General features: G+C 36.4%; 1 long non-coding RNA gene across 4 annotated transcripts; it reads left to right on the forward strand.

Annotated features, from left to right (window-relative positions):
• Window positions 1-295: 295 nt before the first annotated feature.
• On the forward strand, window positions 296-17,791 carry LOC133878539 (uncharacterized). Of its 4 annotated transcripts, XR_009901930.1 has the most exons (5): window positions 296-715; window positions 2,301-2,398; window positions 10,536-10,584; window positions 16,788-17,000; window positions 17,478-17,791. It is a non-coding gene; the product is annotated as an uncharacterized LOC133878539 (long non-coding RNA). The 4 variants fall into 4 exon arrangements; XR_009901924.1 differs by lacking the exon at window positions 17,478-17,791 and having other exon boundaries at window positions 16,788-17,122; XR_009901926.1 differs by lacking the exons at window positions 10,536-10,584; window positions 17,478-17,791 and having other exon boundaries at window positions 16,788-17,122.
• The last annotated feature ends 8,243 nt before the right edge of the window (window positions 17,792-26,034 follow it).

The following is a 26,034-nucleotide window of genomic DNA, read 5'->3' on the forward strand; positions in this document are numbered from 1 at the left end:
ACTAACGGGCCTTTAGGAAATAATAAATAATTAATCATATTAGTAAAATGTAGTTGGAATAAATGTGGGGTTATATATTAATTGTTAAAAGATAAGATTTTAACATAATGGGGTCTTGTAGTGATTTATAAGAGTTGAGGACTTTGAAAATAAAAGGGGGATTCTCTTGCCACGTGTCAGCCATTGGTTGGCTTTGAAGGGTATCCCATCCTTAACCTTATCTTTAGTAAAGTAATAATAATAAAACAAAACAAAAGGGCAGCCCCATTATTTTGACCGAATGCCCATTCCTCTTTTTCTTTTCTTCTTTCTTTCGGTGGACAGCAACAGCCCTCTTCCCCTTTTATTTTCTTTCTTCTTCTTTTCTCATTTCCCCTCTCTTCATACCCGATCTCTCCCCCTCACCCGCACGATCTTCTTCTCTTCTTCTCCCTTCTTTCTCTCCTTCGATCACGCCCAGCCAGCAGCAAGCAGTTGACTCCTTCTCTTTCCCTTTCCTCTCCTTCTTTTTCTTCTCGTCTCTCCCTTCATCTCTGATCACACATGGCCGTGAGAGCTCGAGACACCAAGGGACCGTGAGAGCTGAGTTGTGAGAACCCAAACGTGCGGAAGTCGGATTCTTGGCAGTTGGAGGTGCGATTTTGGACTAGCGGGGGTTGAGCCACCATCGTGGTGTGTGGACAGCTGCTGGGCCGTGTATTTCGGCTAGGTTCCGGTAAGCTCTAGTAGTTTTTCGGAATAATCTTGCTTGTATGAACGAGTATTTTTGTTTAAGATGATTTTTTGTTGAGTAGGTTGCTGGAAATTCTGTATGGGTTTCCTTTTGGGTTGATTTAGGTTGAAATCTTAGAGTTTTATGGGTTATTGATTATGCTTGTAAATTAGGGTTTATGCTAAGCAAAAATAGTTTGATTTGGGGTTTTGGTTTGAGATGAAAACCTAGGGTTTTATTGTGATTTTGGAGAGGATGGTTGAATATATGTATGTGGATTTATGGAGTATTGGTTGTGTTAATGGATGGTTTTGGTGGTAGTTTAGAGGGGTGTTTTGTTTGGTGAAATCCAAATCTGATTTTGGGTTGATGATTTTGATGAAGGAGTTCTTGATGTTTATAATTTAAAGATTGTGTTAAATGAGGATGAAAGTTTGTTTAGGTGTTATATGGAGATTAATTTTTAAGAGACTTTGTTGAGGATTATCGAATGAGTATCCTTGGAGTTGGTTTTATAGATTTGATGGGTGAGTTCTTAGTTTTGATTTGTATTATTTTGATGGGTTTTGATAGGAATCGGTTGATTAAGTTTAGGTCTTGGTGGTTATTTGTTAGAGAATGAGTTTAATACTTATGGTAGCTTATGTTAGTTAAAGTCTTGATTTGGGTAATTGTTGACATTGATGTTTAATGGTTGAATTTATTTAGATTGGTTAAGTTGGTTGTTAAAGAAGAGTTGAAGTTTTAATGTTGAAGTTAGTGTATATAGGTCTTTGTTATAGGACTAACTATGGATAGAAGTTTAAATTGGATTACATGATATTGGTAAGGCCGAATGAGATGAGGGTTAAAATCAAATACATAGATTCACATAAATTGCAATAAGGGTTATTAAGATAACATGTTAAATAAGATTGGGCTATATAGTTTAAGTACTCAAGTATTTATGTAATGAAAGAATAAGAGTTTCATAGATAACTAGTAATTAGCAAGGATTAAGTGTTAAGTGTAATGCTTAGATGAGAATGCTTTAAAATGGTAAATTATCCAAATAGCCTTAAGACAACAAATATAAAATACCTAAGTGCGTTATGAGGTTATGCTTAGCTTGATAATATATATATATATATATGGACCGAATGCACTTAGCTTAAATGGATAAACAAACCATAAGCTTAATGTCTAATAATGATAGTAAGGTAACTTGGTATCCAATTTACTTATCTATGTACACTAAGTAATTTAGTGTATTAATGGACTAGGTTTAAGTATTGTATATGTATATGTATATATGTACATACATGTTAAATATATATTGTTAACTTAGTAAATAAGCAACAAACCATTAATGGATTCACAATGGTAATGTGATGTAATAATAATATGTAGGCAAATAAAATAGTAAATACATCTCCTAATTAATAAGCAAGATATAATAAGAACCTATAACCAATGATTAGCCTAATAATAGTTTAGGATACCTAGCTAGCTTTAGAAGCGAGTGATGTGACGTGTGAGCACGCGGGTAGTTAGGATGTCATAGAGTATGTGATTCAATAGCATAGTCTAATGCTACCAATGTTTGCAGGATCATGTTCGGATTGGAGACTTTAATTGGTTCTCCAATGTAGAGTCCAAGTGACTAGAGTCCAAGGAATGTTCAAGTTGGAGTCTAATGCAGCCAAGGTGGGTATTCCACTCACTGAGAAAGTATATATTTTTATATGTATTGGATTGATAAAAATATATATATTGTTTATGAAACCGAACCAACCATATGATGAAATGTATATGCTTTGAGATGATTTGTTTAGTTTTGATTATGTTTAAACTATATCAATGATGTTAAAGAGATAGTGTATGAGTGAAAAGTATTGAATAGATTTAAAGTGTTAAGTTCTGCGGTTGAGATTTAAATTATGCAAATTGTTTGAGAACATGTCATGTTGAAACTGCGTAGATTTGATAAAGAAACTAAGTTTTGAATGATTTCAAAGTGTTGGGTAAAATGCTGGATTTGTTTAGTTTTAAAAGGACGTGATTTAACAACTGCATGATTTGAGCATGATACAGTAGTGAAATATATACTGGTCAAGCACGGAACATTGAGCATGTAGTATAGAGCATACATCAACAGTAGTACAACAGTAAAGGAACATGATACACAGTAAAACAGCAGTTATCAGCATCGTGGGGGACCGAAGCCCCAGTAGACCCAGTCATGCATATCATGTATAGCATTGTTTAATGAGTGATGTTTTTATGTTATGAGTAGATTTTACTAGACGTGTTGGTATGCATAAGTGTCTTAAATGAAAAGCGCTTATGTATATTTCTATCGGATAGTCATGTGTTAAGGTCATACATTGAACTTGAAAGTACATGGATACATGATTGCTCGAGTGCGAGTAATGGCATGTCTATGAGTAGAAAGGATGACTGTTCTTGTTCTCCAGGAAAGACGTGTTAGCATGATTGAGTTTAGCTCTAGTGCTCTCATGATCTACTGGCGTCAAGGCACGAAGCTGAAATACGATTAGAGATGGTGTTGCGAGTGTTTTGTTGACAGATGTTGTCCTAGTACGGAAGAGTAAGATGCCATGTTCTTTGCTTAAGACTTATGTGTATACGTGATATCTGTGATGGAGTGATCGTGTGCACATATGTCCAAGCGACCGATGAAAAGTATTATTATAGAGGGGTCTATATGTAGAATCTTCCAAGCGGTAGATTGGAACTTCTACATATGTTCACAGCTATATAGTATGTTTTAAATGTTTTCTGAATAGTCGGTGTTTGCTGCATTAGCTGTTGGTAAATTGTGGCTAATATAGTGCTCGCACGACTAAAAATAAAATAAAGGTTGGTTCTTTGTGAAAACTCAGTTAGTCTTATACCACTGAGGTCTTAGTATGAGGTATACTAAGGCGGTGAACTCATTATTTCACCTATGCGGATGTAGATACCACCACAACCGTGTAGATGATATTTCTTTGGCTGCAGGTACTTCGGTATAGTCGATGGGTCAGTAGCAGTGTGCTTGGGATATTATGACTGAAGCTCGCCGCGACAGTTGTAATTGTCGGACCACGGGTTGTCCACTATTTTATAGGTTTGGTATGGCTTGTGACGTTTGTGTCACTTATTCTTTGTTAAACCATTATTGTTATAGTGTTAATAAGACTCAAACAGATAGATGTTAAATGGCTCTTTGTTGTAATTAACTTGTGATAGATGTATAAGTTGTAATTTTCGCTATTTAGATTTATGTTTTCCGCTGCATAGATAGATGTATGTTATACTCTGATTATCAGGTACATGTTATGGGGCATGTGCCATATGTTGGCTGAGCGACACGTAGTCGTGCCACTGCGATGACTCATTTTATGTTTGTATAAAAAAAAAAAAAAAAAAAAAAAAAAAAAAAAAAAGGGGGGTCGTCACACATTTTCATATCTAAGTTACCATCAGATTAATAACAGTTCATAAATAATACAAATGCAAAGGTTGTATGAATGTGCATCATAGTAACCATTTAGTTTGGTGTTTTATGATCATCTTTCTTCAGACCTCTCGTTCTTAGGTATCCAAACCCGTTCATGTCCTTTGCCTCACACTTAAAGTCTTACCTGTTTGCACTGGAATCCTACCGGTCCCAGCATTAGTTATATATTAGGACTTTGGACTCATCCTGGGTCAACTGACTAGCCTTCCTTCCACTTGCTACTACATCAGCTTGTTGATGGCTATCTCATTAGCCGTTATATTAATTGGACACAACATGCAATGCATGAACAACCACATGCAATAAACACACACCACACAGTCCTAATGAAACATAGAATCATTCCTCAGTAAGTACATCCATACTTACTCTCCTTGGTGTAGTTTCTTAGCTCCTTTTCAATTTGATTTGGAGAGAAAAAATAACTTCAAGGACACCAAAGTGGTTGTGTGGTAGAAGGAGAGAAAAAAGGAGAGAAAATCAAAGCAAAAGCTTTCTTGAAAGTTGTCTATGATTTTTGTGTGGAAAGACTAAGACCCTTGCATGCTTATTTATAGGAGGAAAGTAGGGGTATTAAGGTGTAAAATGTAATAAAAGAATTAGCTTATTGGATAATGTCTTGCAAACTAGTCCTTTATTATTTATTTGGATTTTAGAATTTTCGTCCAACTAGAGGGCAGCCTACTCCGAGAATTATTTTGATGGTCAAACCTACTCCGATTGATGTGAAATTTTGAGGGTAGATAGAGGACTTTAAGACAAACACTTTATCTTTTTAGTTCGACTCATTTCGAATTCGTTTTGACTTAGTTCCGATCAATTCAAAGTTTCTGTCTATAAAGCAAAAATATCTTTAAACCACTTTCTGCGTTCACACTTGCTTTATTGATTTTTCTTTCTTGTCAAGATTACTCTTGAGATATTCTGTCCTTTCATCATTACTCTTGTTTTTTATACATAAATGTTTCTAGAAGCATGAAGATATTTTTCTTTGACAGTTTTTCGTTTAATATCGACAGTTGGGTTATTTAGGCACCAATTTTGGATAAAAAGTCAACTGTTACTAAATTGAATTCTGACTTCACAGGATTCAAGTATAAACTATATATATACTATATTGAGTAATTATAAGCCATAAAAATATTTTTATCAAGCCTAAATTTAAAGGTCAAAGTTTAACCAAAAGTGCCACTTGGCACCTAAATAGTCAACTACAAATCCAAAAGGTCAACATGTAGACTTTTCACAAAATTTTACCATGTGATAGATATTTCTATTGTGAGCACCACAGTCTTTGAATTAATTAAATCTGAGTCTGTTTGACCTGTTTTCGGTTCAATCAAAGTTTAAAGCTTATATATTACTTTTATGTTTTTAAAGGGTTTTTAGGTTTTGATCTTTTAAGTTTTCAAAACAACTTTAGGTTTGCTTATAAAAACATGTGGATATTGTCTCTTCAACAATATCAATGATTTCTTTAAGAGTTTGAAATTACTAGGCGTTACACAGATGGTTGATTATCTAAATATATATTTGAGGATATATAAGGAAATGAGTTGATTAAATAACTTGACGATATTGGGATAGACTATATCATTATGCATCTGATAAACTCTAGTGAATCTAGAATTTATTAATCGATAAATTGTTGAGGTTTTCTAAAGCTTAAATTAATTCATACAGCTGATTTGATATGTGATGCACATAAGATGAATCTCTTGTAGAACCTAATTTTGGGAATAGGAATTCTATCTATCAGATCTGAGGATTGATCAACTGCATGATTAAATTGAGATAGAATAATCTGATCTAACGATTCTCGAGGATAATAGTAATTATGTAGAGATAAGGAAAAGATCATGGTACTATATAAATGTTATTCATTTGCATCTCTTTGATAAGATTGATTAAGTGTGATTAAAGAAACATGGTAAACTCATATAAAGGACTAAAATGCCCGAGGTATGTACCGATAATCTTTTAAGTGTTTGGATTCATATTACTATGATTTAGTAAGAATGATGATATATGATACTCAAGAGAATGATTTGACCATTGAAACTTTGAGGTTATATAAGCAATGGTATTGAAAGTTATATAAGCAATGGTTATACCAGTAAGGGTGCACTCGCTCTCACTGAGCAACGTTGAAGACGGTGCAAATGCTGTCAATTCTGCAACAAGTACAATATCCTTATTTTGTGGCATTGCTTGCATTTGATTAGATTTAATTTGATTTGATATGGTTTGGTGAGTGTTACCTACCCTTGTGTCTCATATGTATTGGTGTAGCTAGGGGTGTGCAAAACCCGCAATCCCCGCCCCGCCCCGCCCCGCAGCACCCGCCCCACCCCGCCCCGCAGAGGACCGGGTTTTCAGGTTTTTTTGCGGGTTAGGATCTTAATTTGAGAAATTTATGCTGGGCGGGGCGGGTTTAGCCTTTTAAAAAATGAGGGTCCCCGCCCCGCCCCGCACCGCACAAAGGAGAAAAAAAGAAAAAAAAAAAAAGAAATCATGTTTCTTAGAATTTTATCTATAATTAATAGGGTTTTTAGTTTAGTTTACGAGGCTAATTCCATGGAAAATGTTCTTGTATGGAAATGAACGATTGAAAGATATGTGTCAACATGTCGAAGGACTAAATTTAAGGAGCTTTGAAATTATAATTTTTTTCTTTAATGAAATAGAGTTGATTTCCTAAAAATTTGACTTTGCATTCATAAGATTCTGTGAAAAATTAATATGAATTTAATTTTTTTATTAAAAAAACCAGTATTTTTTTCAATTTTTATTTTTTACAAAATAAAATCAAAATTACATAAATGCCACTCAAAATACCCGCCCCGCCCCGCCTCGCAATCCCCGCCCCGCGCGAACCCGCCCCACAATGATCCACCCCGCACGGTTAGTCTTTATCAAGTGCGGTTTGCAGGTTGGAAATTTCCAACCCGCAAAGGTGCAGGGCGGGGCCAAAAAAGGCGGAAACCCGCACCGCCCCGCCCCATGCACACCCCTAGGTGTAGCTATGCATGATGAGCGTTGAACCCTTAGAATAAAGTGTATGCGTGACCAATCTTGTTGATGGCGCTGAAACCTATAGGAAAGGTACGGGCAGTTGTCAAATTATAGTGAGAGAAAAGACCCTACCAACGAGGCTAGCAGTGTTGTACGTGTAGAACTTTGGTGTTCAGCATGATGAGCTTCATTGTTTAGCATGTTGAACTATTGTATTAACATGTTAGGGCTTTGATGTCATTCTGGAATTGATTGACTATAAAAGTGTAGAGCGAACATAGATTATCGCGAGTTGGAAGTTAGATTCCGACTTCACGGCAATGGTAGAGTTAAAATTTTGCGGGTCTCGGATGCGAGCTACTTCGCTATTCGTCTTCGACGTTCCACAATGATGAATATCTGAGAGTATACACTAGTGTGTTTGGCTTATACCTAAGCCAAGCTCAAAGTCGAGTTCGAGTTGGGAACATTTCGGTGGTATTTCACTATTCGGATGTTTGCGCTATAGTCACGAGTCTATGTGATTGTGCATAGATTATCGTGTGCAAACCCAAGTGGTGACCTAGGATGAGTGATCCGTTCCTTATTGAGAACTGACGGCTTGTTCAGTCAACTCTAAGTAGCTTCAGTATTCTTGGAGATTGACGTTCTTCTGAGATACCATTGACTTTTGGTGCATAAGGAAATGTGCCAAAGTCAGCGATCCATATATGATATGACTATTACGAGTTTTTAGTAATGCTATTTGGAATGACAAGTACCCCGTTAATATTTATAGACTTGTTAAATCAAGTATTCCATAAGTACTTGGGTTTCAGTGTAGTAATGTTTACCTATGACATGTTAGTCTTTCCGACTAACCGTGCCGAGGCTCATGAGGGGTGAGCTTTGGTTGAGGAAGTGTCATTCTTGGTTCATTTAATGAGCATGAACGAACTTGTAACCAACTCGTTAAAGCTAGAAATTGCAAATGCGCCTGTGCTTATGCTACCCAGGGGAATTGTTGGGTATGTGGTTCGCACAGATACATCACAATAGGGTTGGGATGCGTCCATATGTTGTAAAGCTAGGATGTGGCCTATGCTTCTGGGCAACTGTGAATCATGAGAAGCACAGTCCTATTCATAATTTGGTTAGCGACAATAGTCTATGCCCCCTATTGTCTTACTGGCAATGTCTCTATGATGAAATGTGTGAAATTCACACTTATCACCCAAGTCTTGATGCACTCCTGTGTTGAGAGACTGGAATGGAAGACAACGATGAAGGCTTATAGTGCAGGAAGATCGTGAATGCAAGATGTTCCATTATGCAGCTTAAGCCAACACTGTGATTAGTACACAAGTGGGAGTCTTGTGATGACGAGATTAACTCTCTTAGCATTCATTGCACAGCTAGCATAACAATTTGCAATTATGCAAACTGTGGATGTGCTAAAATAAGCAAACCTATAGCGCACACAGTCGTGATGTCTTCTATTTTGGTCGGCATTCATCACATTTCTCATGCCTCTCAGTTGTAAAAATGTGCTCATGATCCCTCGCATGTGATTATCCTTTTCATATTCGACAGAAATTGAATTATGAAGAGTTGCCAAAGCAAGTGTTGGATCGCAAGGAACACTAACTGAGGACCAAATCCATCCCGTTATCGAAAATTCTTTGATGAAATCACAGTGTTGAGGAAGCCACATGGGTGCTTGTGCAACAAATGCAGGAGTAATTTCCACATTTGTTCGAGTAAACCCAGGTATGATTGCTTTGTCATGCCACTTTTACACGTTAGTTTTGAGTAAAATGCATGCTTGTATGTATGTAAAACGACTTAGAGTCTGAAATTTCGAGGACGAAATTTTTATATGGAGGGAGGGATATAACGACCAAGAAAATAAATAAAGAGTTTAGCATTAATAAATTATATTTATTAAATAAGGTTGGACTAATAATAGATTCTAAGTGATAATATTTATATCGCCAATATATAAATGGATTTAAGGTAAAGTAATCTAATTAGGAAATAAGTATTAATAGTGGGTTAAATAACAATTAACAAATGAAAATTAGAATAGTGGGAGGTTTAAAATAAAATGTAAACTTAACCAATGCCACATGGCGGGTTAGGATTGGTTAAGGGTATATATTATCCCTTATTTTTATTTTATTATTTGATGGATAAAAAGAAAAAGCAAACAAATGAAAATAAAGAAAAAAAAAATATTGGGGCAAACCGGTCAACCCCATTTTTCTCCCCCCACCTCACGACACCCAACCTTCTCCCTTTCCTTTTCTTCCTTTCTTTTCCCTTTCCCGATCCCTTTCTCCTTTTCCCTGTAACACGTGTTACCTTTCCTTTTCTTTCTTTCTTCTTTCCTTCTTTTTGTCACCAACTCACGCACGGAGAGAGAGAGAGAGAGAGAGAGAGAGAGAGAGAGAGAGAGAGAGAGAGAGAGAGAGAGAGAGAGAGAGCTGGAAAGAAAGGGAGAGTTGCCGAGGAAAGGAAGAAAAAGAGAAGAGAAGAAGAAGAAAAAGAAGGGGAATCCGGCCATAGGTGATTTGTGAGGTAAATCTCCAATCTTTGTCATGATTTTCATGATACCCATTGAGATTGGAGCTAGAAAAACATGTAGATTGTTAGAAATTTTATTAGATTCAAATCCTAGGTTAAAATGTTAATGGGTTTCGGTTTTTGGGTGATTATTGTTGATTTTTAGGTTGTTTGTTAGGGCATTTCGTTCCTAGATGCTAAAATGTTAGGGTTTGAAGTTTTTCATGTGATTTTAATATACCCATTAATTTTTAGAACTAGAAAGTAGTATGGATTGCTATGGTTTTTGTAAATTCGAATTTAAGGCTTTAAATTTGGGGCTTTTAGGTGTTTAAACCTTAGATTATCAATTAGTCGATTAATTGCATTTATGGTGTTAATTAATCCTATGTTACCTATGGGTTTCATGAAAAATAGGTATTTATGGGGTTAGGTCCTAATGATAGTAATTTGTATAAATTGGAGATTTTGATTGTAAACCTAGCATTGTTTCTATGTATAGGTCTAATTAATTAGCAGATAATAAAAGTTAACCCTAAGATTTTCTTATGGGTTAATATTGTTTTAAATATGTTAGTAATTTATGTGGTTAAGATAGTGAATATAATTTATGGGTTAGTGTTTATATTATAGATATGTATTTGGAAACTCTAGAAATTCTATTGGTTTTCCATGAGTTAGCTCTTTAGTAATTTAATGGCTAAATATAAGTAAAGTTTTTAGGGAATATTAAATAATTGCAATGTGTTATTTTTACAGTAGCATATTGCGAGAAGTCGACTAGGAAGCTTGATATCCGAATAGCCAGGTGAGTATTCTACTCACTGAGGGATTTTAGGAATTTAGATATAAGAATTGCTATGTTTAGTTTAATTTGATGTTAACTCTATGATGATGATTTGGTATATGTAATTATGAATTATATTGGGAAAAATAAAATATGTTGAAGAATTGATATTGAATAATGCATGAGATTTGTGTTGTGAATATGATATATGTTGATGAATTGATATTGAAGATATGCATGAAAATATATGTGAATGAGTTTGTGAGATATTTGAATTGAGAATTGTACGGATAAATGGATGTTGATGAATCTTGGTTGTTTATGATTATGGAATTTGTTGATGAAATTGTTTGTGATTGAGTTGGGACATATTGGATGGTAGATTGTATGGATAAATGGATGTGGATAAATCTTGGTTGTATATGGTTGCGAAATTTTGATGAAGATATGTATTGATGATTGAGTTGCGAAGTGTTGAATTAAGAATTATGTTGAGATGGTTGAAATTGATATGTGGAAATTATTAGGGATTGAATAACATGATGTTGAATATATATATGTGTGTGTGTGTGTGTGTGTGTGTGTGTAGTGGAATTATGGATGTGTGTAGATGGAAAAATTGTTTGGACATACGTGTGTAACAATAGGGGTATGATGAGGTAATTTGGATTAATGAGAACTTGTAGTTGATAGATGTGTAACGCCCCGCTTTTACAAAAAGCGTCAGTGAAAATTTTTGAATTTCCACAAGACATTACTAACTTATCAGAGGTAATTATTGGCAACGAAATAAATATAATATGAATTGGGAATAGGTTGACACCTCAGAGCTACTACTGAAATACCTCAAAATATATATATAATGAGCCAGTCAGCTTAATTATACAGACAGTAATACCAGTCATGCCACACAGGGCTAAATAATTATACAAGCCAAAATCTATATATATAACCGGAGAATTATAAATATTGTTTTAAGTTAGGCTAATGGACTATAACAAGGTAGTCCCAAAATATAGGCTATCCAGCCTTACAAAACTGAACCGGGAACCATCTATGTGTCGGGATAGTCCTGATAATCCTCTTCTTCTTCATAGCCTGAACCATTATAAGTACCATACAAAGAGAAGAAAACAACATAAACACTAAAGTAAGTCCGCTGTTTCCAATAATAATATGAGTGCTGATTTATTTAGTTAATGCAACATAATGCAATGGCCATGTAATCACATGTATATACAAAATATAATCCATGATCGCGAGTCATAGACATAAAATGAACATAAATGTAATCATAGGGCAATGACAGTCTTAAGTGTAGAGTTTTAGGTATTTCCCTTTTTCCACTACTCTGTTGGCCTTGGCGCGGTTAGCGTGTTATTTGAAACCTTGGTTTCCTTACTTAACTTTTAATTACAATCTTTGGGAGCCTTGGCTCTTGGAAACCTTGGTTTCCCTGGTGACCTTGGTACACCAGTTTTTGTATTTATTATTCTTTTCAGGTACCTCCTCATTCACTGAGAACCTTGGAACTCATGTGAAGCCTCGCATACCCACCGTGGATCTTGATCCAACAGCTTGTTATTAGACAGGTTATTAGAAATAATAAAATATGCAAAATCACATGCGCAAGCAAGTAAATAAAACAGTAAACATAATATTATAGGAAAAATCAACCAGCTTCGTCCTCAGTAAGTATAGAGATACTTACTAGTTTCTGCTCCAAAAGTCTTTCTCTATAACTGCATAATTCCAATCATATGGTAATACTAAATTAGTGAAATGATGCTACAAATATGTTCACTATTGTAATACCCGAGAAAGACACCCCACTTAAGTTATTAAAATATGTGCATAAATATAAGATTTAAGAATTGCTCTTAGTCTAATAGAATTATGTAGTTATGCATGTAGAAAGTTGGATCAGTAAAGCGAAGTCGATCGAGCGACTTTCTGGTCGATCGAGCGATTATAGGTCGATGTCGATCGATCGACTAAGTTTCGATCGAGCGATTTTATCCAGTGCGACGCAGCTTACGGGTAAACAGCAGAAAAGTGATTTTTACCTTTGATTTTGAACCCATTGCTTATGGACGGTTCCAGATGATTGAAACTTATTTAGTTAGCCTAAGTTAGCTTAGTTTGGTTGAAATTGAACTAGATATGGTGGTACAATTTAATCATGACTCAAGATATGGAAGAAAATCTAATCTTGGATATTATGTGATCTTGCATGGATATTTCTCTCTCTTGCTGCCAAAGATCCAACCCTTGGAAGGATTTGTGCTGGATTGATCTCAGCCCTTCATGGTTATTATATATAGCTTGCATGGGATACCAAAAATCAGCCTAAACTCTCCCCATACCACTCACGTAAGCTCCCCTCCCCTTCACTGTTTTGGTACTGAATCTCCCATGGAAAAATCTCTCTCATTCTTCTGTGGAAGCCAGCACCTATAGCCAGAAATAAAGCCTTAAATCTCCTCTTGTTTCTCAACAAAACACCAATAATCAACATCAGAAACCTCTCTCAAATTCTAGCTCGAAAGGCAGCAGCTTCCAACTCATTTCAAGCACTTTGCTTTGGAGTTAGACCTCCTTCTTCCATCCAATCTGTTGGGTGCGAATCTTGGTAAGTGAATCTTCCTTTCTACTCTCTAAAATTCAGTATGTGTACCCAAGAATCATGGGTAATTTCTCCTCTTGAAAGAATTACACTCATGAAGCTTTAAACAAGCAAGATAGTAGCTTTGCTTTAATACTTTTGTGTGGAAGTGAGCTGTTGAAATATGGGTGTATTGATTTATGAAAAGGAAGGTGTGTGTGTGTGTGTGTGTGTGTTGTGTGCTGGAATTCCTTGCATGAATCAGAATATTAAAGTATGAACTAGTAAGTAAGTGTAAATGGTATATGGCTAATGCATGTGTGTGTGGAAAGTATTATTTTGGCTACATAAGGGTATGAATGAGAGTTGTATATATATATATATATATATATATATCAACATACTAGTGGAGTTAATGGCTAGTAAAAAGGGATGTCTTAGTTTCATTATTCAATAACCTAAGATGGCATTCAATATCTTGATTAAGAGAACCAAAAATGGAAGTATTAGGACAACGGTTAAAATGATACTTTAAGGATAAATATAGTGAACATATTTGTAGCATCATTTCACTAATTTAGTATTACCATATGATTGGAATTATGCAGTTATAGAGAAAGACTTTTGGAGCAGAAACTAGTAAGTATCTCTATACTTACTGAGGACGAAGCTGGTTGATTTTCCTATAATATTATGTTTACTGTTTTATTTACTTGTTTGCGCATATGATTTTGCATATTTTATTATTTCTAATAACCTGTCTAATAACAAGCTGTTGGATCAAGATCCACGGTGGGTACGCGAGGCTTCACATGAGTCCCAAGGTTCTCAGTGAATGAGGAGATACCTGAAAAGAATAATAAATACAAAACTGGTGTACCAAGGTCACCAGGGAAACCAAGGTTTCCAGGAGCCAAGGCTCCCAAAGATTATAATTAAAAGTTAAGTGAGGAAACCAAGGTTTCAAATAACACGCTAACCGTGCCAAGGCCAACAGAGTAGTGGAAAAAGGGAAATACCTAAAACTCTACACTTAAGACTGTCATTGCCCTATGATTACATTTATGTTCATTTTATGTCTATGACTCGCGATCATGGATTATATTTTGTATATACATGTGATTACATGGCCATTGCATTATGTTGCATTAACTAAATAAATCAGCACTCATATTATTATTGGAAACAGCGGACTCACTTTAGTGTTTATGTTGTTTTCTTCTCTTTGTATGGTACTTGTAATGGTTTAGGCTATGAAGAAGAAGAGGATTATCAGGACTATCCCGACACATAGATGGTTCCTGGTTCAGTTTTGTAAGGCTGGATAGCCTATATTTTGGGACTACCCTGTTATAGTCCATTAGCCTAACTTAAAACAATATTTATAATTCTCCGGTTATATATATGGATTTTGGCTTGTATAATTATTTAGCCCTGTGTGGCATGACTGGTATTACTGTCTATATAATTATGCTGACTGGCTCATTATATATATATATTGAGGTATTTCAGTAGTAGCTCTGAGGTGTCAACCTATTCCCAATTCATATTACATTTATTCCGTTGCCAATAATTACCTCTGATAAGTTAGTAATGTCTTGTGGAAATTCGAAAATTTTCACTGACGCTTTTTGTAAAAGCGGGGCGTTACAACTATATTTATCCTTAAAGTATCATTTTAACCGTTGTCCTAATACTTCCGTTTTTGGTTCTCTTAATCAAGATATTGAATGCCATCTTAGGTTATTGAATAATGAAACTAAGACATCCCTTTTTACTAGCCATTAACTCCACTAGTATGTTGATATATATATATATACAACTCTCATTCATACCCTTATCTAGCCAAAATAATACTTTCCACACACACATGCATTAGCCATATACCATTTACACTTACTTACTAGTTCATACTTTAATATTCTGATTCATGCAAGGAATTCCAGCACACAACACACACACACACACACACACACCTTCCTTTTCATAAATCAATACACCCATATTTCAACAGCTCACTTCCACACAAAAGTATTAAAGCAAAGCTACTATCTTGCTTGTTTAAAGCTTCATGAGTGTAATTCTTTCAAGAGGAGAAATTACCCATGATTCTTGGGAACACATACTGAATTTTAGAGAGTAGAAAGGAAGATTCACTTACCAAGATTCGCACCCAACAGATTGGATGGAAGAAGGAGGTCTAACTCCAAAGCAAAGTGCTTGAAATGAGTTGGAAGCTGCTGGCTTTCGAGCTAGAATTTGAGAGAGGTTTCTGATGTTGATTATTGGTGTTTTGTTGAGAAACAAGAGGAGATTTAAGGCTTTATTTCTGACTATAGGTGCTGGCTTCCACAGAAGAATGAGAGAGATTTTTCCATGGGAGATTCAGTACCAAAACAGTGAAGGGGAAGGGAGCTTAAGTGAGTGGTATGGGGGAAGTTTAGGCTGATTTTTGGTATCCCATGCAAGCTATATATAATAACCACGAAGGGCTGAGATCAATCCAGCACAAATCCTTCCAAGGGTCGGATCTTTGGCAGCAAGAGAGAAATATCCATGCAAGATCATCTAATATCCAAGATTAGATTTTCTTCCATATCTTGAGTCATGATTAAATTGTACCACCATATCTAGTTCAATTTCAACCAAACTAAGCTAACTTAGGCTAACTAAATAAGTTTCAATCATCTGGAACCGTCCATAAGCAATGGGTTCAAAATCAAAGGTAAAAATCACTTTTCTGCTGTTTACCCGTAAGCTGCGTCGCACTGGATAAAATCGCTCGATCGAAACTTAGTCGATCGATCGACATCGACCTATAATCGCTCGATCGACCAGAAAGTCGCTCGATCGACTTCGCTTTACTGATCCAACTTTCTACATGCATAACTACATAATTCTATTAGACTAAGAGCAATTCTTAAATCTTATATTTATGCACATATTTTAATAACTTAAGTGGGGTGTCTTTCTCGGGTATTACAAGATGGTAAGTCCAGTGTTGTAGTATCTGGCATAGTGGTAGGTAGCTCTTGGCTGAGATGTGTGGTAAGCCTAGCATTGAAGTGCTAGCACACGTGTGATGTGTGCCCTGCGGGTCGTAGTTTTACGGGCGGTGGTGACGGTAAGTCTAGCATTGAAGTGCTAGCATTTGTGAGATGTGTGGTAAGCCTAGCATTGAAGTGCTAGCACACGTGAGATGTGTGCCCTACGGGTCGTAGCTTTACGGGTGGTGTTGACGGTAAGCCTAGCACTAAAGTGCTAGCACTTGTGAGATGTGTGGTAAGCCTAGCATTGATGTGCTAGCACATGTGAGATGTGTGCCCTGCGGGTCGTAGCTTTACTGGCGGTGTTGACGGTAAGCCTAGCATTGAAGTGCTAGCATTGGTGAGATGTGTAGAATACTGTTTATGGTTTGCGTGGAATATTGTCAGTGGAAACCGTGATAATATAATGTGTGATGAACAGCGTGACTTGTACTTGATAATGTGTTGTTGTGTGAACTTAATAATTTGTGAATAACGCTGTTGAACTCTACATACATTTATGTTTGTGTATGTTGTATACTTAGTGAGTCTTATACTACTGAGGTGGTGAACTCATACTTTCACTTGTACAGATGTGGTTAACCCCACAACCGTACAGACTCTGATGTTTTGATTGCAGGTTCAATGGATCTAACGAATGACGTCGTAGCATAGTACTTGGGATGTTATGCCTGAAGCTCGACGCGACAGTTATAATGGTTGGACCATGGGTTGTCCGCCTTTTAGTAGATTTTGTTTATGGCTCGTGTCGCATGTGACAATTGTATTTATGAGCCAGACTTTTGGTACGTATTTAATAGCTATATAGAAGTCTTAAACAGATAGACATATTAATGGCTCTTTTGTTGTAATTAACTATTGTTTATAGATGTATCTTCCGCTATGTTGATAATGTTATTATGTGTTATCCGCTGTGTAGATATAACTCTGATTATCAAGTACATGTTATGGAATGTGTACCGTATGTTGGCTGAGCGACATGTAGTCGTGCCACTGTGATGACTCATTTTACGTTTTCAAAAACAAAATTGGGTCGTCATAGTTGAGATGAAATGTGCTTAGTTTTGTCTTATCTGCTGCTATTGGGATTAGAATATTGGTTCTGGCATCTATTTGGATTGTATTGGATTATATTGATGTTTGTAATTTTTGGAAATGTCCATTTTACTGCTGTTATAATGCCAATTTTTTTTTGGAACTAACAAGAACACTAATATCTTTGAGAATTTTTTTTGGCATATCTTGTCGGTTATTACTTGCAGAATCGTATCTGCTGACAGTCCACAACGCAGAGTCCGACAGAGGACAGAGAAGGATGTGGTAGCTTCCAGACCTAAGATTATGAACAGGCCTGTCATTCCAGAGAGGAATGTTGTTCGAGCAGATATTATGGTTGCTCCACTGGATGGTATCCATGAGATTATCCAGACCTATCTGTGACGACCCTTTTTTTTTTTTTTTTTTTTTTTTATACAAACGTAAACAAGTCATCGCAGTGGCACGACTACGTGTTGTTCAACCAACATATGGCACATGCCCTATAACATGTACCTGATTATCAAAGTTACATCTAACAGCGGAATATAATAATCAATGTGCAGCGAAACACATATCATAAGCGGAAATACATCTGACACATAACCATTAATTACAACAAGAGCCAATTACATGTCTAACTGGTTAAAGCTTATAAAACTATTACAATGATTACATATCCAAAATACAGGCTCAGCAAATACATGCCCCATAGGATACGGGCCATAACAAAATACCCAAACGCAGACTACCCATGGGTCCGGCATACAACTGTCGCAATATGCTCCAATCATAGCATCCCATACGCTAAGCAAACTGATCATCATCTACATCTGCGGTACCTACAACCAAGAAACCTCATCTACACAGTTGTGGTGGTATCCACATTCGCGTAGGTGAAAGAATGAGTCCACCATCTCAGTATAACATACTAAGACCTCAGTGATATTAAACTAACTGAGTATTCACAAAGAACCAACCTTTCTTTTATTTTTAGTTATGCGAGCACTATATCAGCCATAATTTATCAATAGCTAATACAGTAAACACCGACTATTTAGAAAAAATTTAAGACATACTATATAGTTGTGAACATCTATAGAAGTTCTAGTCTACCGCTTAGAAGTTTCTACATATAGACCCCTCTATAATAATACTTTTCAACGGTGGCTCAGACATATGTGCACACGATCACTCCGTCACAGATATCACGCATACACATAGGTCCTAAGCAAGAAAATATGGCATCTTACTCTTCCATACTAGGATATCATCCTTCAACATAATACTCGCAACACCATCTCTAATTGTATTTCAGTTTCACGCCTTGAACGTCAATAGATCATGTGAGCACTACAGTAAAACTCTATTATGTTAACACGTCTTTTCTGAATAACAATAACAGTCAACCTTCTTTCTTACTCATAGACATGCCATTACTCGCACCTGGGCAATCATGAATCCATGTACTTTCAAGTTTAATGTTTCTTAAACACATGCAACCATACGATAGAAGTATACATAAGCTTTTTTCATTTAAGACACTTATGCATACCAATATGTCTAGTAAAAACTGCTTATAGCATAAAAACATCACACTCATAAAACAATGCCATATATGCTATGCATGAAACTGGGTTTACTGGGGCTTAGGTCCCCCACGATGCTGATAACAACTGTTTAACTGTGTTTACTGTTGTTTTACTGCGTTCTGTTGCTGTTATACTGTTGTTGTATATATGCTTTATACTACATGCTCTATGCTCTGTGCTTGATCAGTAGATGTTTCACTACTGTATCATGCTGTTACTAAATCATGTTCTCTTAAAACTAAACAAATCCAACATTTCATCAAACACTTTGAAATCATTCAAATCATAGTTTCTTCATAAAACATAAACAGTTTCAACATGACATGTTCTCAAACAATTTGCATAATTTAAATCCCAACCACAGCACACACTCAAACACTTTAAATCAATTCAACACTCTTCACTCATGCATCATTTCTTAAACATCATTGATATAATTTGAACATAATCAAAATATTCAAATTATCCAAAACATATATTTTATCATATGGTCGGTTCGGATTCATAAAACAATATACAGTTTACAAATCCATAATATATAAAAATGTATTTTCTCAATGAGTAGAATACTCACTTGGCTGCGCTGATTTTATACATTAGGTTTCTTAGATACCACCATGCAATGTGTCACTGTAGAATAACACATTTCATCATTTAGCACTCTAAATAATTTGACACTCAAATTAGCACTTGAATCGCTCAAGGCTAACCGTTGGAATACCCATAGTATTTTTAAGGGTTCCAAACGTCTTACCATAAATCCTTGATACTAACTTAAACTCAAATAATACTAATTCCAAATTATTTTCACTAACCCATAAATTATTTTCATTAACCTAGTCGCATAAAATACTATCGTATTTAAAATAACATTAACCCTAAAATTACGTTCACTAATCTTTTTACAATAATTACTAACTTATTGACATGATTTAACGATCTAACTTTTAAACACTGCCCCAAACACAATACCATTAGCCTAATAGCATTTAATAAGGGTTAATCACATAAAAACTCAATTAAAATTAAATACCTAAGAGTCAGGGTTTAAGGAAACTCACCAAAAATTCACCAAACCAAAATCCATGGTTTGGGTAGCCTTAAGCAAGTTCCAAGTAACCCATGACCTAAAGAAAACACTAAATTAAACTCACATTTACAAGATTTATACAAAATCTCCAAACACATGAGTTTAACAAAAATACCTTAAATTAATCGGTAGAAACGTAGATCGGGCTTCGTAGATCACGTTTCCAAAGTCGGAACTGAGTTTGGATGGCTGAATCTCCCAAGATCGTGATTTCTAGGTGAAAAAGCTAAGTAAAATCGAGAGAGACTGGGAGAGATCCGTAAATGGCGTGAAAAAGGGCTATGCGCCCTTTTTAATGCAGAGCCGTTAGGACGTTTTTGGAATAACGTTCGAGCGTGCGTCTCAGAAAAGGGATTTGATTCATGTACTACACCATCACAACAAGTGTACAACAACCCTTTACATGAAGGTGGGTCCCAGTGTGTGGGGCCCACTCTCATGTGAGAGGTTGTTGTGCACTTGTTGTGTTGATGTTGTAAATCTAACATTTTCCCTCAGAAAATAAGGCGTGTGCCTTATTTAATTGCCCAGACTTGTTTTCCTTTTTTCTTTAACACACGTGTATGTGCATTTATGTTCAGTTTGTCTTTCATTTACTTTTTGTCTTTTAGTTTTGACTTCTCCTCACCTAACTCTACATTTTTTTTTTTTCTCTTTTTGGCCGACATGCCTCGTTTCTCTTTTTTGGCCTTTGTTTACTTTATTCTTTTTATTATCTAATCTCTCTTTTCTTTATTCAATTCATTATTTCATTTATCTTATTTTCTATTTGTAATTTCACTTCTCTTTTGACTTATTTACTCTCTTCTTTATTTTCTTTTACTTGTCTCATTTAATTTTTTTTCTTTATTTTTTTTCTTATATTTTCTTTTCTTTTCTATTATTTCTATTTCTTTTCTAGCTTCTTTTCTTTGGACTTTAAAGATATTCTCTTGCATTTTCTTTTCTTGGCTACCATTTATAAGTCCATAGGATAAAAATAAAACACTTTGTTTTATTTTACTACACTAAATAAAATTATTTTTATTTAATCCTAATAAACCCATTAAATATTTTCTTGGACATTACACTATCACTAGGGATACCTCCACAACTGCACCTGCATTGTGCTCACCAGACTGGTCAAGGAGTTCTATGCACACCTAGAGGTAGTGCAAAATGATGACAATGGCATTGTCCTATAGTCCTCCATTGCAGGGCATATTTTCAGGGTTGATCCTTAGGTCATCAACCAGATCATTGGGGTCCCCGTGGTTCAGATTTCGGCCAGTCCATTCAATGACGTTGTTTTGGCTCCTTCCTTGGATGAGCTCCGGGAGTTCCTTCATACTGTCCCGTAGGGCGAGGAGCGAGCTTCTACCATTAAAATCGGTGTTTTATCTCCCCCGCACCGCATGCTTGCAAAGATCGTTCAGCACAATCTCTGGCCTATTGTCAGGAGGAGTGATCTAAAACTAAAGAGGGCTCAATTTGTTTATGCCATCTGCCTGAGATTGCCGTTTTGCTTATGCAAGCATATCCTTGGAGTTATTCTGGAGGCCCGAGATGAGGGTAATACCGGTCTCCCTTTCAGCTGCTCTGCCACCTCCACAGCAGACTGCTCCTTAGACATAGCTTCTTCATCTCTGTTAGTATTTTATATTGGCTACATTCTGGATAAATAAAAACACTTTATGTAATGGTTGCAATTTAACCGGATAGTCGGTTCTCAAATTCAGAATCTTCATGTATTCAGACAATGTATAAATCAAAGCATGTGACTGATCACAAGCATCTTGAAGATATTCATGAAGAATCCTTGCAAATTCCAAGGCAAAACAACCGATTCCTGTGCAACTGTCCAGACGAGCCTTTGAAGGCGTCCGGACGCCCCGAAGTGTCTTACAGATAACGATGAAGACTTCCGGTCGTCAGAGCAACACCGTCTGAACGCTAGGTCAATCATTGTTCAACACGGAGTTGGATTTCAGTAGTCGACACTATTTGGGAAGTCTCTGCAAGCCATCCGGACGACGTGGCAACACGTCCAGACAATGTCCAGTATTTCAGAATACTCTAGAGTTCTGTTGGAACGTGAAAAGGATTTTAGCGAAGATTGTTCGGACGCTCGGTCAAGCCGTCTGGACGTGAACCTGATAAAGATAGAATTACGCTGTTTCTGAAAGGATATCACAGAAAACCATCCGGACGTGACTAACTTCCGTCCCGACGCTCGATAGCCAGAGCCCGAATCTCAGCAGTTTTAAGGTTCCTGTAAGCCTATAAATAGAGCGCCCTAAGCTTGTATTTTGAATAGAATTCAACAGTGAATTCCATAGTGCTTTGAGAGGGTGTTTAGGGAGAATCGAAGATCTGCTAGCTCTCAAGCCATTGCCGGTGTGTGCTCGTTTTTCGTGTGAAGTCTATCTTAGGGGTCAGCCCTAAGGTAAAAGAATCCATCAAAAATCCCTTCAGGTGGAAGATTTGGTTGGGAAGCGTTCACGATGGGCTTCGTGTCAGAGTTAAAGGTATGACTACTGCATAAGGGTATGTGAGTACGAGTGTCTTGTAACTAGCTTTATTTTTGGATAGTGAATTTTCTAGGTTTCGCTGCCCTGGAGTGGTTTTTCTCTTCACAGAGTTTTCACTTCGTAACAAATGTCTTGTCTTATTTAAATTCCTGCGTCTAAGATATTTTATTGCATACAAACACACACATTTGGTTTAATTAGAAGTCAATATTTATTTTCAATCTCAGATTGCTCCGCCGCCTCCACAGCAGGATGCAGTCTCTGCTCAGATTTTAGCCGTATTAGCATCTCTACAGGGGGCATAAGCTCTATGTAGCTAACTATTTCTTCTATGCAGCAGGCGATGTCATCTATGCACTAGGAGGTTCACTCTATTAACCTCCGTGTGGAGCAAAGCCAGCTAGACATCCAAGAGTGTCTCAAGCACCATCATCCATCCAGCAGTGATGATGAGGATGATGCACTTATGGCTGAGGATGATTGATTTTATGTGGTGTTTTGTTATTTTGAGACATTTTTCTTTATGTTTTGGGTATTTTGTAATTTTTTTTAAACTCTTGGATATTTTTTTTTACTCTGTTTACACTTGTCCTGCTGAGACATTGAGGGGGAGTAAATATTTTGTGGTTTTTCTTATACTCTGTTTCACCCTTTGTCCTTTTGTGACAAAAATGGGGAGTATTTTTTTGATTTGGACCGGGATTGTATTTTTAACTGATCAAGTGATTTTTGTCCCAGAATGGCCAAATGGGGAGTTTGTTAGTTTGTAATTGGCTGCATTCTGTTGGACAAAATCACTTCTTTGTAATGATGCTTTTTATCAAGGATTCAATTATTTTCAGAGTCTTCATTTCAGAGCTATGTTTTTAGAAGATTCTGCACCGATTCCAAGTCAAAAAAATCGGATCCCTTGCATCTGTCCAAACGACATAATATTCCATCCGGATGTTCAACTGTCAAAGCATCATCCGTCCGGATGACGAGAACTTTTCGTCCGGGCCTTCCTTTGTGTCCAGAAGTTTCAAACTGATCCAGGTTGCATCCGTTCGGACGTCTCAGCAACATGGCGGGACGCCCTTCAGTGTTCGACAAGAAAACATATTTCTTTCCAAAACACAGATATGGGAAGACAGCTGCAACCGTCTGGACGACATGGCCATTCCATCCGGATGCTATCCTTGATAAGGCAAGTCGTACAAAAGATGTTCAACTGTCCGGACAACAGACTCCTTGTGGTCCGGACTCTCAAGCCTTAATATAGAAATTGCGTGCAGCTGAAGTGCAACCGTCCGAACACTAGGGCAACACCGTCCGGATGCGGCTCTATTCGGGAAAGAATTTCAAGCGAAATTGGAAAGCTGATCGCACAGTTGTCCGTCCGGACGCCGCCTAGGAAAAATGCATCAGATGCGATTTGGGTTTCTATAGCCTATAAATAGAGACTCCTAGGCATGTATTTTGTAAGAATTCAATATTGAATTTCATTGTGCTTTGAGAGAATATTTTAGGAGTTATTGTGCTGATCCGCTCACTCTCTAGCCGTTGCCACGTGCTGTTGTTGTGCTGAAACTAAAGTTTATCTTAGGGATTGGCCCTAAGGTAAAGGATTCCATTGAAGACCCCTTCGAGTAGGTGACTTGGTTGTGAAGCGTTCGTGTTGAGTTACACGTCAGAGTTCAAGGTACGACTACTGTATTAGGGTATATGAGTGCTACTACTTTGTAACTAGCTTTGTCTTCTGAATAGTGGATATCTTGGGTTTGGCTGCCCCGGAGTGATTTTTCTCTTAATTGAGTTTCCACTTCGTCAACAAAATATCTGTCTCTTTAATTTTCGCATTTTGATATTTTATTGCACACTATTGCACGCACTTGATAAATTAGAAGTCATATTTAATTTTCACGTTGGATGACATATTCTTGAAAAGCTTTAGACATAAATATATCCAAAAATAACACCACCAAGAAAGATTCGATCCTTTTGGTTCCAAAAAAAAATGTGGTATTATGACGGCTGTCAATTGGATGCCCCAAAAATTGCAAAAGCTAATATAGCAATCCAAACGGAACAGATATATAAATATCAACCCAACATATAGACAAAATTGAATTTTCATGCACAATATCTCAAGAAAATATTCCAATCAACAAATATTCCAATATTCTAACAAGCACAAAAACTTAAAAGAACAAAGGAAGACACAAAAATAATCATGGAATGAGAAGAGATGTGTAGAGAATGCCAAAATCTCGAGAGAAATCCACGAGAAAAACACACAACATAACATGATAAATCAATAAAAAAAATAAAAAAACAGTAGTGTGTGAATGGCAGAGAAAGCAAGCGACAGATAAAAACCTGTAAGGATCGCATTCAACTGTGTTACCATCTCGTTCGGACGGTACACTGCCAGATTAGCAATTGGCAAGGCCGCTTGCGTCCAAACTGTAAGCCAAGTCCGTCCAGACGCTTCACACTGAAAAGCTAAAAATCAGAGAAAATTTGCAGAAAAATAATTTTCCCTAAAGTTAGCTTCAAAACACGCATGTATAAATAATTGATAAAACAGTCAAATAACAATTCAAAAATATGAAAAGATATAACTGAGAGTTAAGTATTCAATCAGCACAAATTTCCCTGCAGATAGAAATTTTAAATAGATTACTCAACTCATGCAATGTGTGTGTGTGTGTGTGTGTGTGTGTGTGTGTGTGTGTGCGCGTGCGTGCGTGCGTGCGTGTGTGTGCGTGTGTGTGTGCGTGTGTGTGCGTGCGTGTGTGTGTGTGAATGCTTTCTCAATAAGGTATGAAGTTTGCTGATATGATTGCGTGCGTGCGTGCGTGTGTGTGCGTGTGTGTGTGCGTGTGTGTGCGTGTGTGTGTGCGTGTGTGTGTGTGTGTGAATGCTTTCTCAATAAGGTATGAAGTTTGCTGATATGATTTAAACCAACTGAATTTTACAAACAAGAGAGAAAATTAATGTTAGATCAGTCAAAAGTCAAACCTTATTTTACTACAGTCTAGCCACCCTCATTTGATACACTCTCCCTAAACTGCAGCACTTTTATTTTATTTAGTCTTTTAGTGACCGTCTATTTTCGCAATGATTTGGTCACTGACTGTTTCTTTAGGGACAAGTTTAAGAACAGATTTATAGCACAAAAGTAGTAGATCTTTTCAAATATCCATATATACTGAAATTTAAATATTTTTTATCACTTGGTGCTGCAACCTAGAAAGAATGCCAAAATTTATGTGTTCTAGGTTCAACTAGTGAGTTGGTCAATTTGACCATTTTAGCAAAAAAATATCTCTCATCAGAATTTTCAAAAGCTAAAAATCAGAAAGTAAAAAAAAATTATACCTTAGGGGAGCTTTTAATAGTGTACAATTTTTTATTACATGAGAAAAGCAACTATCTATCATTAAGATACAACAGGAAAACTTAGCAGATATCATGCATAAAATCTCAATCATATATAAGCATATTTAATCAATGCACAATGAAGTGAGATATCAGGCAAAAAATACATACAATATCTAAAAAGCTATCAAAAGAAAAAATAAAATTTTGCATCTTCTCCACCATTTTT

Source organism: Alnus glutinosa, chromosome 1 (genome assembly GCF_958979055.1).
Source record: "Alnus glutinosa chromosome 1, dhAlnGlut1.1, whole genome shotgun sequence".
NCBI lineage: Eukaryota > Viridiplantae > Streptophyta > Magnoliopsida > Fagales > Betulaceae > Alnus > Alnus glutinosa.